Consider the following 15,341-nt stretch of genomic DNA (forward strand, 5'->3'; position numbering starts at 1 on the left):
ATTGTTTTAAATTAATTAATTTCTAATAATTTATGTGGGAATCCAGATAGACGTTGGCATGCTATTCCCCCACCCCCCTAATGTCTATGCCACTTTGGTGGCATTTTCAGTGGAGCTATTGCACAGACTACAGAGTAAAAGAGACTTTTAAGGCAAGACTATATGTTTTCTGTAAGGCAGAAACCCTACCTAATTTCTGCATGTACCGGGAATCGAATCCGTCCCTCTACCACCGAAGTCTGAGGCGCTAACCACTAGGCTATTATATTAGATTATAGACACCCAAAGGTTTGGAAGAGATGCTGTGTATTCCAAACTTGTACTGCACTCACAGTCTTTTTCAATGGCATGTTTTAATATTCTTAATATTAATTATATATTTTAATATATTTATTTAATATATTAATATATATATAAAACATGTTTTAATATTCAATTTAAATAGCAGATACGGTTTTTTCTTATAACATTTTTTAGAGAATAATATTTTTAATAGAATGCCGTTCATAGCATGTTTCTATCGAGTCTAGTTCGCGAGTTATGAGCGATTCTTTAGAGCGCGCCCCCCGTACTTTCCCCCCTCCCCCCTAAGTTGTGCACCTGCTGAGAGGGCGACAACATCGGTTTTGGTCATCCCAGCAGTCCATAGTACAATGATCAGCAAAAATATTTGGTTACTCTTCCTTAAAACACTTACAAATTAATTCTTATTTTGTTAAAAAAAGCTATCCAAATATCTCGTAATTCCATGTTTTAGTTTATAACTCGTTTATTAGTCAAGATACGACTTCGGACCTAATGACCTTTATTGTTAACCAAATTTTTTTAGATTAAAACGACGTTTTAACCGATGTTCTATCTTTTACCATTTCGGAGATATCTGCGTTTTAACGCATAGCGCCCCCCGCCATGTTTGCCCCCCTCCCCCTAGGTTGTGCACCTGCTGGGAGGGCGGCAACATCGCTTTTGGTCATCTCCAATGTACCCCCAACAACAATCAAAAGTCAAAATGCGTTACACTTTCAGTGCATACTCAACCCCCTATAGGTGCCGGACTAAAGTTAATGGTCATACCGGATGTCCCATAATACTCCCCCCTGGTTAAATTTGAACAGTTGCTTATATTCAAACGAGCTTCAATATACGTTACTAGGGCCGCCATTTTGTACTGGGTTGAAGTGGAGAATTCTAGTTTTCACTGATATTCTTTTTAACTGATGGCCTTCAAAATGATGTGTCACTTGATGGGGCTTTGTATTTAAAAATCTTAAACTGACCCCATAATACCCCATTTTAAGGTTCCGGGCAAAATTGTCATACTAAAAAGAAGTTTTTAATTTCTTGTTAGGTGTACAATAATAATAATTTTAATTTTCCGGATATAACCCATAAAAACGCTAATAAGGGATATTGGTTTATATTTTAAAATTGGCTCTATCAGGCTGATGAAAAAATCGCCGCCATTCTGTAATGGGTTGAGATCAAGACCTCTGTTTTTCACCGATATTCTTTTAAACTAATGAACTTAAAAATAATGTGCTACTTGATAGGGGTTGCTATTTACCCTCCAGCAACCCCTATTTGGGGGTGGGGGTGATTTTCAAAATACCCCCAAAATGTACATTACATTTCCCTAGTAAAGTGTATCGAATCTCGTTTGAATAAATGGAGCCGTTCAAAAATTAACCAGGAGGAGACTGTTATGGGACACCCGGTAGGCCTATAATTACCGTCCCAAATCATCAGATTAGAAATTCTGGCTTCAAGATTTCATGGTTTCATCTCCATTCTGATTTATTATTAATAGTTAGTTGATTCAGGAATGTAACAACAAATGTTTTCAGTGAAGATCGACGAACAACTGGGATATATTAACAAACATATCTAGCAATTGAAAAATTACGACCGCCACTATGTTTCCACAATTCATGGAGCAATTCTGTTTCCTAAATTAAATTTTTCCACTTTACTTTCATCGAAGGTTCTAAGAGCAAACATGTTTTCCCAAGCCAACATCGACCCAGAAACTTTGTTAAGCCCCCCCCCCTATATCAACACCCCATGTTTGAGGTTATCACTTTTTCCGTCATTATGGCCAACATATTATGTTTCCAACGACAGAAGCTTTGTAATAACATTATTTCGGTTAAAAACAAAAAGGTCTTACGAAAAACATTTATAAGTTAATGTAAGAGATGATTTGAGTATAAGTGTGTGCACTAATGTTGATAATAAAACTATACATACCAATCAAGACATACAAAATATGGACGCAATTAATAAAAAGTGTGGTTAAACAGTTTCAATCAGTGTTGATGGGTCTCGTACGTTTTAACAGAGTCATCAACAGTCTTTATAACATTACACATCGATTTACAAAAAGCACTTAAATCTTAGCGAAATGTTGGACTGCAAATACGATTTAGATTCTTTAATAAAACATATTGAAACACAGAATAACTCAGTTAAAGAGGCATCACTCTGCTAAATTTATTACGGTGCAATTACTGTTTCAATCTCATTCCACATTCACGTTAGTTCAAAAATGGTGCGATGCATTTCACAATGCATTTTAATACACTTACACACATGGTCTAGTTTGTGGTATTTAATGAGCTTTCTACACAAGGGTCTAGTCCGATAAACAGTTGTTTGCCGCCTGCTTAATGGGATTTCATTATGTACTGCAATATAATGAATTTTACCTACGACCGTTTTATAAAGTAGTCGTTTCAGTTCAGTTCTTGGAATGGAAAAATTGCACATAACAGCAAAGTTTTACTCATAACAAAACGGGTAACGGACTAAATGAATTTCAAGGATGGAGAGGAGAGAGAAGAAGTAAAATTTTATTGTAATGATTCGAACTTCAACCAATCAGCTGTTCAGGCCCATTTAATTGTTGATACAATGCAATTGGTGCAATTGTTTGGTACAATGTTTCGTTGCATTATTGTCAGTGGCAATGAGAGGTTATAAACGAAAACATAACCTCTCTTAAAAGTTATGAGTAGTAGGGTAGTAGTTTTTAGTAATTAAAACACTGTCAAAGGTAAAGTAGTGTACGCAACTCGCGTAAACAATGTTAACGACACTCGTAGAAGTTTTTAAGGCACTCGCCAAGGTTTGTACCTTAAATTTTCTACTCGTGTGGTTAACACTATCTTTACGCAATCGTTGCGTAAACTACCATTTTGCTACGCTACGGTGAATTGGCCTGTTTTCGTTACATGTTTATCACCTGCAAAAATTCTACATTTCATTGTTTACTACGGAAAAAGATTAATTTAAGTTGAGAACCTTTGCAACAATTTGGATTACATAGAAGCAGGTATTTACACCAATTTATATAACCAGGTTAAGCTACGGCTTTTATAATCGCAAGGCAGATCTTTTTAGGTATAACTATTAATTGATCCATACAACAACAAAAATACTATAATCGCAAACCTAGTAGAAATAAAGGAGATTAAGGCCAGTCTGTAGACAGATATAGATACAGAATATTTATTAAATAAGTCTTAGCTTTATTCAGAATATAATTTCAACAGCTACTATTTAACGAATAATGCAAGGAGTTGGGCCTATAAGCGTGTTTTAAGAACGAGCGTGTTTTTGCTTTACACAAACATTAATACCTTGATGTTAAGCAAACTCATTCAGATATTTATCATAAGATCTTCAACTGTGAAACGCTTTCGATTAAAAACTCCAACATCTCAAGTAATGAGGGAGTTTTGAGCAGCGTTCATATTCTATAAGCGTTCAACAAAGATAAACTGTCACAAATTCAATATTCCCTTCCTTTACAATGTTACGAGCACTAACGTTGCTTCTCTTGAAAATTGACTACTAAAATGTCTGTTTAAACGTGCACTGCAACTTTGTAGATCAATAGTACAAATCAGTTTTGGTGATTGCTAAAAGTATTATTAATTAAGTTTTTAATTAAATGTTTCGTAATTTCTAAAATGAATCGTAGTCGGTAACGTATTAGACACTTTGGTGTGAACGCAGTCTATGATTTTAGTTAAAAGTTAGGGTATATAATCAAAGAAGTATTTTCTGCATTTAAAATATAAGGCCTAGTTAGGATATAAGCTATGTTATTGTTTAGGTAACCTAACTGCTGTTAACAAGTTATTCATAAAATCATTACAAATATGTAAACAAGTACTTTCTTATTATTACAAAATAACTTTTTCTCAATGCTTTTTACAATCAATATTGCTAAATGAACTGTAACAAGTGGCTAGTCTTATAGAATGTCAGCCGTGCAGTGGTTACCTCGGTTACCATAGGTTCTGGTGCACACCGTTGGGAGCGCCGTGTAGTTACGTAGCGCGTACGCCGTAACTAAATGGCGCTCCCAGCGGTGTGCGCCAGAACCTATGGTAACTGCAGCACAGCTGATGGTGTACATTTAATTACTTTTGTATATGGTCTTAGGAGAACATATTTTGTTATTTTATTTTTATTTCGGTGTATATTAACGAAATTTTTAACGTTATTGTAAGGGAATGGTTCAAACTCTGGGCTTGCCACTATCTAACGTCTCTTAACTATCGTTCTACGATTGGCGATGAATTTTAAATGCATAAACTCTCAAATAAAACATAGAATGACATTTATCATCGTACCAATTACATAATCAATTACAGTTAATCAGTAATCTAATGCGAAAACGTTATATGCCATTCATTGGACGTTCCAAATACAAACGAGGAACATTGTCACTATCCATTCGACGAAAAACGATTACACGTTGTTTCAAAGAGGCCTCTTCTGAATGTTGGTTCGTTTGTTGTTGTAATTACATATTGGTTTACGAATGTAATCCATTCAAACACAGCTTAATCGCTTATAGTAATGCTATTATATTAATTTTACTGAGAAAAGGTTTGATTATATGTTTGCAATAATCTGAATACGCATTTCCATTATATTATGTACGGTTAATTGGTCGTATTGTTTTGTGTGTATCCAGTCTAAGCAAATTATTGCCACTTAGTACTCTAATCGCTACGCGCTATCAAAATTCGATTAAATGTTCACTCTAGCTGTGCTATTGTCTTTAAATGAAATTAGAGAAATCATATTGCATGCTATACAAAATATATAATTATTTTATACAATAGCAAATTAAGAGTTTTTACATCCCTTTGGTGTACCTCAGAACCAAATATGGTTCAGTTTTGTTTGGAAATATGGTGACTTTATTTTAACAGATGTAACGCGTCACATTTAAAGTTATTTCCTAAATTTGGATGAAACCTAACATAAAATTAATTAGAAAATAATATTTTTACTTAGTTTGTGGCACTAGACAGTAAAGAAACTATCGTTGACAATAAGTCCAACATTTCGACACACTTGTATGTCACACATTTGGAGGTGGTTAGCTCCTAAATTAAATACCCCCGTCGCAGCAAACCTGTCGACTATGTAAATTCCCATCTGCCTGAATTGGTTTTCAATTAAATTTATTTAAATTACTTTTAGATTTAACGAGTACTTAGGTTTGCTGCTACAGGGAAACTAATAAAGTGCGTTTTTAGTAAATTTTGCTTAGTATAATTAAATAAATTTACCAAATTATTACAAATATATTCATAAACAAGCAAACTACAACATTTTACAATATTCCCCATTAGAATAAAATAGGAATTTTAAATTTAATTTTTTTTTGAATTCCTCCATTACAGCAGCACCTACAAAATCACTTTGATATATAAAAATATTTTTTTAAGCTTTTTAAAAAGGTATAGTGAGAAATCGGTAAATTTTGTGTTTTGAGCGTCAAAAATGAGAAAACCCAATTTTTACCCTATAAGACCCCCTTAAAACCCCGTTCCCATGGTCCGATCATGCTGGTTCGCGAACTCATTTAAGTTTATCCCACCTTACACCTTCAAGCCAAATTTCAACAAAATCGCCATACACTATTATTAATTTTCATTTAATATACAAACAAAATTTTAATTACAGACTACTACCATTTTTTGTCCAGGTAGCTACTACTTATATTTTCTTCTATTATTTACTTAGAATACAAAAAATACTTGAAGTCTACTATTTGTATACTATTGTAAAATCTAAAGACTTTTCCAACTGTATTTCACGAGTGGATTCGATTGAGTGCCCCTGATGGTAAAATACATATATTTCACATAACTTGCACTTCACATTATCATAGCTTTTTTCACATTTAGAGAAAAGGTGTTTTTCTACAACACTGCTTTAATTTTACTATGGAGAATCTTACAAAACTAAACTGTACAAAATTCAATTTTGCCTGGAAAATCTATTAAATATTTGTAACTATATGATTCCTTTACTCATTGGTTAACGAGTAAATTAATGAAAATAAAATGAACTAAGGAACGAGTAAAAATAAAGAATTGTATGTATTATATGTAGTTTATTTCTTATTATACTTTTATTTTTATGACTTATCACATATATTAATACGTGAGGGCTGTTTTTGTGAACACTACTCCTTCCTCGCTCAGTTTAGTATTTGTCTTTATTTAGATAACCAGCAGGAAAACCACATTTAAAAGTATATTTTTGTTCCTAACTCAATATATCTTTGATTCCACAAGATGAAGTATGCTACAATAAAACTATATTACTAGCTGGGTGAATATAAATTCGAGCATCGCATTAAATGCATGTATCACGATATTAAAATTACAATTATTTCGCCTTGTCGACATTGATTGATCAACAAGTGTTTATGCTACTAAATAATGTAGAAATCCATAAGTATTTAACGCATATATATTTATCAACCCTGGGACTTGCACAAACAGGAAGCGTTGTTCTGGGTTATAAATGCTAGTTGAAGAGGTTGGCCATTTAAGTTAAAGGCATACTAACAATAAAGTAGCTCGACAAAACTCACCTTTATTTTACTTTTATTTCACAATTAATATAATAGCCTCTGGTCCACAAGTTACAGGACAGTTGTAACTTCTCTTGTCTGTAACTTAGATACAAACGCGGTTTAATGTAGTTTAAAATTACTTTATTTTGATAACTAACCATTCGTATCGTCTAATTCATTTTTAAATCTTGAGATATCTGTTTCACGAAATTACTTATTTTGAAGAGTGTACAAATTAGATAAATCATACTAATTTAGTAGTCATTATTATCGTAACAGTTTTATGTGCTGGCTTCAAGTTACTGCATAGCTTTCAAAATTTAGTATCCTATTACTTTGTTCAATTATTAAACGACGGAATCGTAATACTTGTAAACCCAAGGCTGTCAACATTTTAGCGACATGTGTTTTCATAAATAACCCTTTATGTAGGTGTGCACAAAATACAATGAATTGACTATACATTTGTTCATCCTATGAATAGGAATGAGTACAACTGTTCGGTTACTTTTTAATTATTAATCTTAACCTATATTTTCAATTTTATTTATTTATTTATTTATTTTTCAAAGAGGTTGGCGGCCTCTTTTATCCTTGCATTTGCCCGTCCACATAGACTATCCGCCAGTGCGAGGAACGTTTACAGCAAAGCAAGGAGTGAGCCGGTACAGAAGAAAGGTAAACTGCACTGAAAGATTTTAGTGGCAGTGACCAGGATCCGAACCCACGACATCGCTGCCTCTCTACCTACCGACTGAGCCACCGACTCACTCATCTGATTACATAATATATTTTTTCTGGGTATGCCTGATTTATAGTAAAAATAAGACTTGTAGTTTTACAACATTAATTCATAAACAATATTTTCATATTTTATATTGGAACTTTCTTGATTTTTTTTTTTATTTACAAAACAAATAAATAACCTCTGTGTAAATAACAATTTTTTTATTTTCATATGATGTATTTGTAAACATTATATTTGCTTACGTAGTCTCGAACAGGTGATGACAACAATGTCGGTTTTTTTGTTAGTAAAACAATCTAGATAAACAATATAAACATTTTAAATATACGCAGTCCCATTCGGTCAACAGATGAACCGAAACTCGTTTATCTGTGAAACAACTGTCAGTGGAGGGCTGAGTGAATAAATGATTGATGTGAGCGAAAACTCCGTCACCACACAGGAAACAAGTTTAGTTTAATATGGGGATCTCATCATTTTTACCTTTTGAGTCTTACGGGTTTTATAACCAAGCAAGTTTTACATATTGCTTTCAACCGAATTCATTCTGTCCTCGAAAAATGTATAAAAATACAAGGAGAAATAATGAGAAATCTATACTTTCTATCGTAATTTATACAAGTCGGACATTTATGTGTGAACTGTGTAAAGTTTAGTTTAAAATGTTAAATGAGTTAGTTGTATCAAATTACGATGTTGTTATCAAATTTTAAAAGAGATTGGTCTTATTAAATTTACTACTTATAGTATTTCACAGTGGTTCGCCCAGGTCTGTGTTTGCACTTATTTAGACGATATTTGTCAATTAAACATTCGTTGTCGATTGTTGCGAAACATGACTTGGTCATGAGGTCATGAGGCTTAAGTCCTCTTATTTAGATGTATGGTTATATTAAAAACCTCTAGAAATGTCCTTTAAAAGTGACCAAACAACTTGTGTCAATAGTTTGTAGATTGTGAGAATTTACAATGTTTAAGAGGCTTAAAGCTAAACACAATTTAAAATCTATCCAAATGTAAATTGGTTGTTAAAAAAGATCAGTTGTTTTATTAAAATTATTCCGAAAATTAATATTTATAAATGCCGTACCAAGTGTTTTCCCATATATGTCTAGTTGCATTTGTGTATAAATGGTTAAAAACACTACCCACCAATAGTAATATTTAAAAGATCAAATTTAGGTGTTTTCAAAGATATTATACAGGGTGATTGGTACTCAGTGTGACAAAAGTTTTTTGGTGTAAGTACAAAGTAAATGAAGTGTGATGATGCATATAAAATGTTCCATGTCTAAAAATTAGCTTCCCAAAAAATTATTTTATATTTTTCAAAAATAACCATGCTTTAAAACTTAATACAGCGATTTCTCAATTGCCTGTAAATGGATTTGAGTAGATAATGTCATTTTCGTGTTCTACATTAAATTTTGAATAAGAATAATACAAAATGACAGGGGATCATTTGTAAAAACTCCATTGTAAATAGATTCAAAGATAAAACTTAAGATGTTTGATAGAAATTAAAAAAAAAACATTGGTCAATTGCATTTGTTCACACCCTGTATACAAGAAAGTGTCGGAATATGTTAAAAACTGCGCCATTTTATAAGCTTTCCAATCATATGCTACACCATTGAGCTTTATGTCTGCTTATGTACGCTTTCGTGGTTTGAAAGACTACAAAGCATGGTGTCTTTAACATTTAAAACATAGAAAGTCGGCATGTATTAAGCAAAAGTTGTATTTTTGTTTCAGCTTGAACAGTAAAACAGTAAAAAGTTCCCTGTTTTCTGGCATTCAAACCACTAAAACAAACAAAAAAAGTCTAAACCTCAATAGTGTAGCATATGGTTGGAAAGCTTATAAAATGGCGCAGTTTTTAACACATTCCGACACTTTCTTGTATACAGGGTGTGAAAAATGCAAAAAATTTTTGTCACACTGAGTACCAATCACCCTGTATACTTCAAGCTTTTCCACTATTCAGGGCTGTTTAGCAGTAGCAAGTCGATTTCCGACACATCGAACGATATTGAATTTGGTTTAAAAGACTATTTATATCTCTTTACATATAATATTATGTCTACAATTTCTATAGCCATTTACTGTGTGTTCAACCAGATTCATAGTTTTGATATACACTTTCAAGAGTTAACAGCAAAACATTTTCGATCCATTTTTACACAAGTTTTAAATCAGAAAAAGATGGAGAATTCCAAGTAGTTTGTTTATGTACAGTACTGTATCGGGAAATCTTTTTTTTACTGCGCTTAAATAGTCCAAAGGTGTTTGTAGGCGTTTTAAAGATAATTAAATGCATATTTTGAATATATTATCGATTATAGTGGGGCCAATATGATTTTCCGAACTAATAGAGACATACAGAGTAGTACGAGGCAGTGGTCAGACGTCTGACTTGCCAGATTTCATTAGACTGGAATTGAGCGTGGGCATGTCAGCTGACGTGATAATCTGCTTCTACCAGACATCACTGATTATTAAATACGCAGTTTTGGGACTCTTGATGTTTTCAACGTTGTGTAGTACCATTGACTATTGGATAATGTAGACTTCCCTTCTATATGGACCAGCTGTAGCAAATAAAAAAAATCGTAGTTGTGTGAGCCAGTCACAGAATGCGTTAGTGTCTAAAATTCTATTTTATACCTTACTAGCTGTACCCGCGGGCTTTGCCCCGTTTAACTTCACAAGTGAGCCTGTTCACATGGCTCAATCACATCCTGGTTGAAGTTCGTTCGCTACGCTCACTCACCTTTATGTTGGAGCTCGTTCGCTACGCTAACTCGCTTCCAGGTTTAAGTTCGTTCGCTACGCTCACTCACCTTATGGTTGCAAATTGGCTGTAGTCATAAATTAAAAAAAATAATAGTGCTGCACCCTGTTGGTAATCCTTGTAACTTTAATGCTATTGAACATCATAGAACAGAACCAACTTGTTTAATTGAAACAGCTGATAAGATTCATTAATTCCATTTAAATATGAGTACTCATAAGGTTAACATGGGAAACTCCAGAGCCACTGGGGTGGAGCCCGAAAGCCCGATCAGAATAAAAACTACTTAGTTTTCCTATTTAATGCCCAAAGAATCGGTGTACCGAATTTCAGCCTCCTAGGTAAATGGGAAGTGGGAGAATTAGTGATGAGTGAGTGAGTGAGTGAGTCAGTGAGGGCTTTGCCTTTTATATATTTAGATTTTGTGTTGCTGGCCAGGTTGATGAATCGACTTTACATGAGTGTAATTCCGTTGCTGAACAGTTTTAAATATAAAATGAAACTAACATTATGTTACATAGTTTTTACTTCCATTTCAAAATCATGAACAACACAAAAACAAAAACAAACAAACAATTAAGTCAGCTGAAAACTATTTAAATTAATATATCTGTTTTAATACAGTACAAACTCTTCCCCCATGAAATAATTCAAAGGATACTGTAGATTCTATATCTTCCGAAGTTGATTTATGTGCCGTCTCCATAGCATGTCATCAACAGCAACGGAGTACATGACTCTTCCAATTATTTTCTTTATTTCGCCTTTTCTCCAAACAATTTTGCCATTTTTCACCATTTCTCTTACCAAAACATGTTCGCCCTCTTTGAATTCTCTTATGGTTCCTTTGAAAGATGTACATCCTTGTTGGGCTGTGCGAAAGGTAGGTTTCAACGTTGACTCTAATGAAGGTCTCAACACATCTAACGAATTCCGCAGTTTTCTTCCAAACATCAACTCTGCCGGACTTTTTGTTGTTGTTGATGTCGGTGTTCGTCTGTGAGATGAAAGAACTTTAAGAAGTTTTTCTTTTAGGTTTCCATTTGTGTCCACTTCTTTTCTTAAGTACCTTTTCACTTCTTGAACATAGCGTTCTGCTTGACCATTGCTCTGCGGATTATATGGTGCAATGGTTCTGTGAATAATACCATTATGTTTTAAGTAATTTCTAAACTCTTCTGATTTAAATATCGAAGCATTGTCACTCACCAATGTATAAGGTAGGCCGAATCTTGCAAAAATATCTTCCAAAAACTCTATGGTTTTCTTTGATGTTGCTTGTGTCATGGGACAGGCTTCTAACCATTTAGAGAATGAATCTACAACCAGTAAAACGTATTGATTTGATACAGGTCCTAAGAAATCAACATGTATTCTTTTCCACGGTGCATTTTCTGGTTCCCATGGATGCCACGCTTTAGCAGGATTCTTCTGATTTCTTTGGCAGGGTGTACACTGTTTCACAAATTGTTCTATATCGAGATCCATGTCTGGCCACCAGACATAACTTCTTGCAAGGGCCTTCATCCTAACAATTCCTGTATGAGACGAATGTAGATCATTCAAAACACGTTTTCTCACAGTGCGTGGTATAATAACTCGATCGCCTCTCATTATACAACCGTCCACTATACTCAATTCATCCAAGTGTTTTTTATACTCCTTATGACCCAATGGTTTACCTCTTAGTAAGCAATCTTAAATATCTTTCATTACAATTTCCTTCTGAGTTTCCTCTTGAATTTCGTCCAGCTTCACAGGCAATACATCATTGAATTGCCTAATTTGGTATAAACACGCTCTGTTTATGTCATCTATGAAATTTTCATCCCCTTTTCCTATTATCGGTGCTCTCGAAAGGGCATCAGACGAGACATTCTCCTCAGAAGTTATATGTTGAACCTCGTAGTCAAAACCTTGCAGGAATATGGCATACCTTAGAAGTCTTTGCGCAGTCATTCGTGGTAATTCCTTTGCGGGGTTGAAGATAGAAACAAGTGGTTTATTATCTGTTCTTAAAATAAACCTTTTGGAAAACACATATTGAAAAAACTTATTTACACCCCAAAAGATTGCTGTAGCTTCTTTATCGATTTGAGAATACGACCGTTCCGTGAGCGTAAGAGTGCGAGAAGCGAAACATATTGGTCTTTCCGATCCATCCGGGAGAGCGTGTGAAAGAGTAGCTCCAAGCCCTACTGGACTGGCATCAACTGACAGAATAATTGGTAATTTAGGGTCATATGGAACTAAAACTCTATCTGAAGCAATTTCCTTTTTTGTTTGAAGCCAAGATTTCTCACATTCTGAGGTCCAGGTAAACTTTCTACCACCTCTGGTCAGTTCATACAAAGGGTGTAACAAGCTTGAGAGATGATTGACAAACCTTCCATAATAGTTAATGAGACCCAACCAGCTTTTAAGCTCATCTTTATTGGTCGGTCGGGGAGCATTTACTACCGCCTCCACTTTGTCTTTACATTTGTGAATACCCTTTTCTGATATTTCATGTCCTAAATACACAATCTTAGCGTTAAATAAATTACATTTCTTACTATTGACTCGCAAGTTATTATTGGATAACCTTCTGAAAACTTCTTTTAGCCGATCTTTGTGCTCCTCTAACGTTTTACTCACTACTCTAATGTCATCGTAAAACACCGTAACACCTGGAATGTTGTCTAGAGCTTGAGATATGAATCTTTGCCACTCAGCTGGAGCATTTTTGATTCCGAACATGAGTCTATTGACAGCATATACACCCTTATATGTGCTAATGGCCTGTACTCTGGCACTCTCGTTGTCCATGGGAATGTTTAAATACGCTTGAGAAATATCAATAGTCGAAAAATACTTACAGCCACTCATGCTCGCAAATATGTCATCCAATGTTGGAATTGGATAATGATCAGGTTCCAAGGTCTTATTAACTGATACTTTGTAATCAGCACAAAGCCGAATATCCCCGTTTGGTTTAACTATCGGTACTATAGGTGTACCCCATTGACTGTAGGTCAACTTTGAGAGAATTCCCTCCTTTTCTAACCTGTCAATTTCATCATTGACTTTATCCCTTAAAGCAAAAGGAACAGGGCGGGGTGGCAGGTAAACCGGCTTAGAGTTTGGTTTCAAACTCAAATGAGCTTCATAGTTCGGTACTTTACCCACTCCTGGTAAGAAAACATTAGGAAATTCGCTCTTAAGATTCTCTATAAACTGGTCTTTTTTATGATCTGTTTGATCTTCTGATAGCTGGTTTAATGAAGGAAGCTCAATTTTGAACAACTTTAACCACTCCCTTCGAAAAATACTGTCTACGTTCCCCCGAATAACATACAAGTTGCCCACAGATATTTGATTTTCATAGCAGATTTCGACAGTCGCAAACCCTACCGGGCGAATTATTTCTCCTGTATAGGTTCTTAACGGCATTCTTGTTCTATTTAGAATCTTACCTGGAAATAATTTCTTAAACAGATGCAGCGGTATAGTACTGACCGCAGCACCAGTATCTAACTCAAAAGAGTTACGCTTATCGTCAATGGTGCAGTCTAACATAATCTTTCCCGGCCTGTTTACCATTTCGGGTTGATATGCATCATCCGAGAGCTTAGACAATTTAGTACATTTCTTCTTTCTATCCACAATGGATAACATTGACATAAAAGGTGGATTTTGACTCTCACCTTCTTCTTCATACTCATTTCCTGTCGAAGCGTCATCAGCTTGTCGCATGTTTTGTTTCTTTCTCCGACAAACTTTGCTGAGATGTCCTTTCCTCTCACAATTCCAACATTTAATGTCTGCTGGAATTTCGCACGCACTTATGTGATGGTGTCCCCCACATCTGAAACATGATATTTTACTACCCTTTCCTTGCAGATATCCAGCGCTTTTCTTCCCTCGAATCTGAAATTGTTCTCCAACTTGCAAATTTGATTCTTGGATTTTCATTGTTTCACTTTTGATTTGCTCAAAGTTATTTGCTATTTCAAGACATTGGTTAAACGTTTTATCTTCGTGAATTTCAATTAATCTAGACAGCAATTTTCCATCATGAATGCCCGAAATAAACTGTTGCCGCAGATGAACGTCAGATGTTGATGCATTACATTTTGGACATTTAAAATCACGTTTACTGGCTAAGGTTTTCAGATCTTTGGCGAAGCTGCCTACAGATTCACTCGAATTCTGGATTCGTTTAGTGAACTTATGTTGTTCTGCAATAATACTTCCCTTAGGTTCCAGTAATAATTGTAAAGCTTCACATATTTCGTCATAACTTTTATCCTCAATGTCACATGGGCTTAGATTAATTCTCAGGTCGTGAAATACTTTAGGTGTCAATAAATTGATCAAATATTGCTTTTTCTTTAATTCTGACGTGATTCCGTTTAGGTCAAAAAAGTTGTCTAGCCTTACCATGTATGAACTCCATGTCTCATTGTCTTCATCAAATTTATCAAAATTAGAATAGAAAATAGGTTGACTGGGTGTTAATATACCTTCTTCTACTAGCTCCTGGTGTCTCTCACCCTTCCTCCTCCTCATCCTCGTCGCCATTGAACAGTTTTAAATATAAAATGAAACTAACATTATGTTACATAGTTTTTACTTCCATTTCAAAATCATGAACAACACAAAAACAAAAACAAACAAACAATTAAGTCAGCTGAAAACTATTTAAATTAATATATCTGTTTTAATACAGTACAGTTGCTAACCCTTATTACATAGGATCAATCTAAAATCAATTACAAATATATAATCAAATCTATATTGTCTATGACTCAAAATCGAATATTCAAAGATTCATAGGTATGGACGTCTTCATGAGAATAATCGTTAACAAAAATTTTTTGAATCTAAATTGAGGTTGAGACACATATTCTATTCATTCTCTATGTACA

Source organism: Macrosteles quadrilineatus, unplaced genomic scaffold (genome assembly GCF_028750875.1).
Source record: "Macrosteles quadrilineatus isolate MER2022 unplaced genomic scaffold, UCM_ALF_1.0 Scaffold_6__1_contigs__length_79288215, whole genome shotgun sequence".
NCBI lineage: Eukaryota > Metazoa > Arthropoda > Insecta > Hemiptera > Cicadellidae > Macrosteles > Macrosteles quadrilineatus.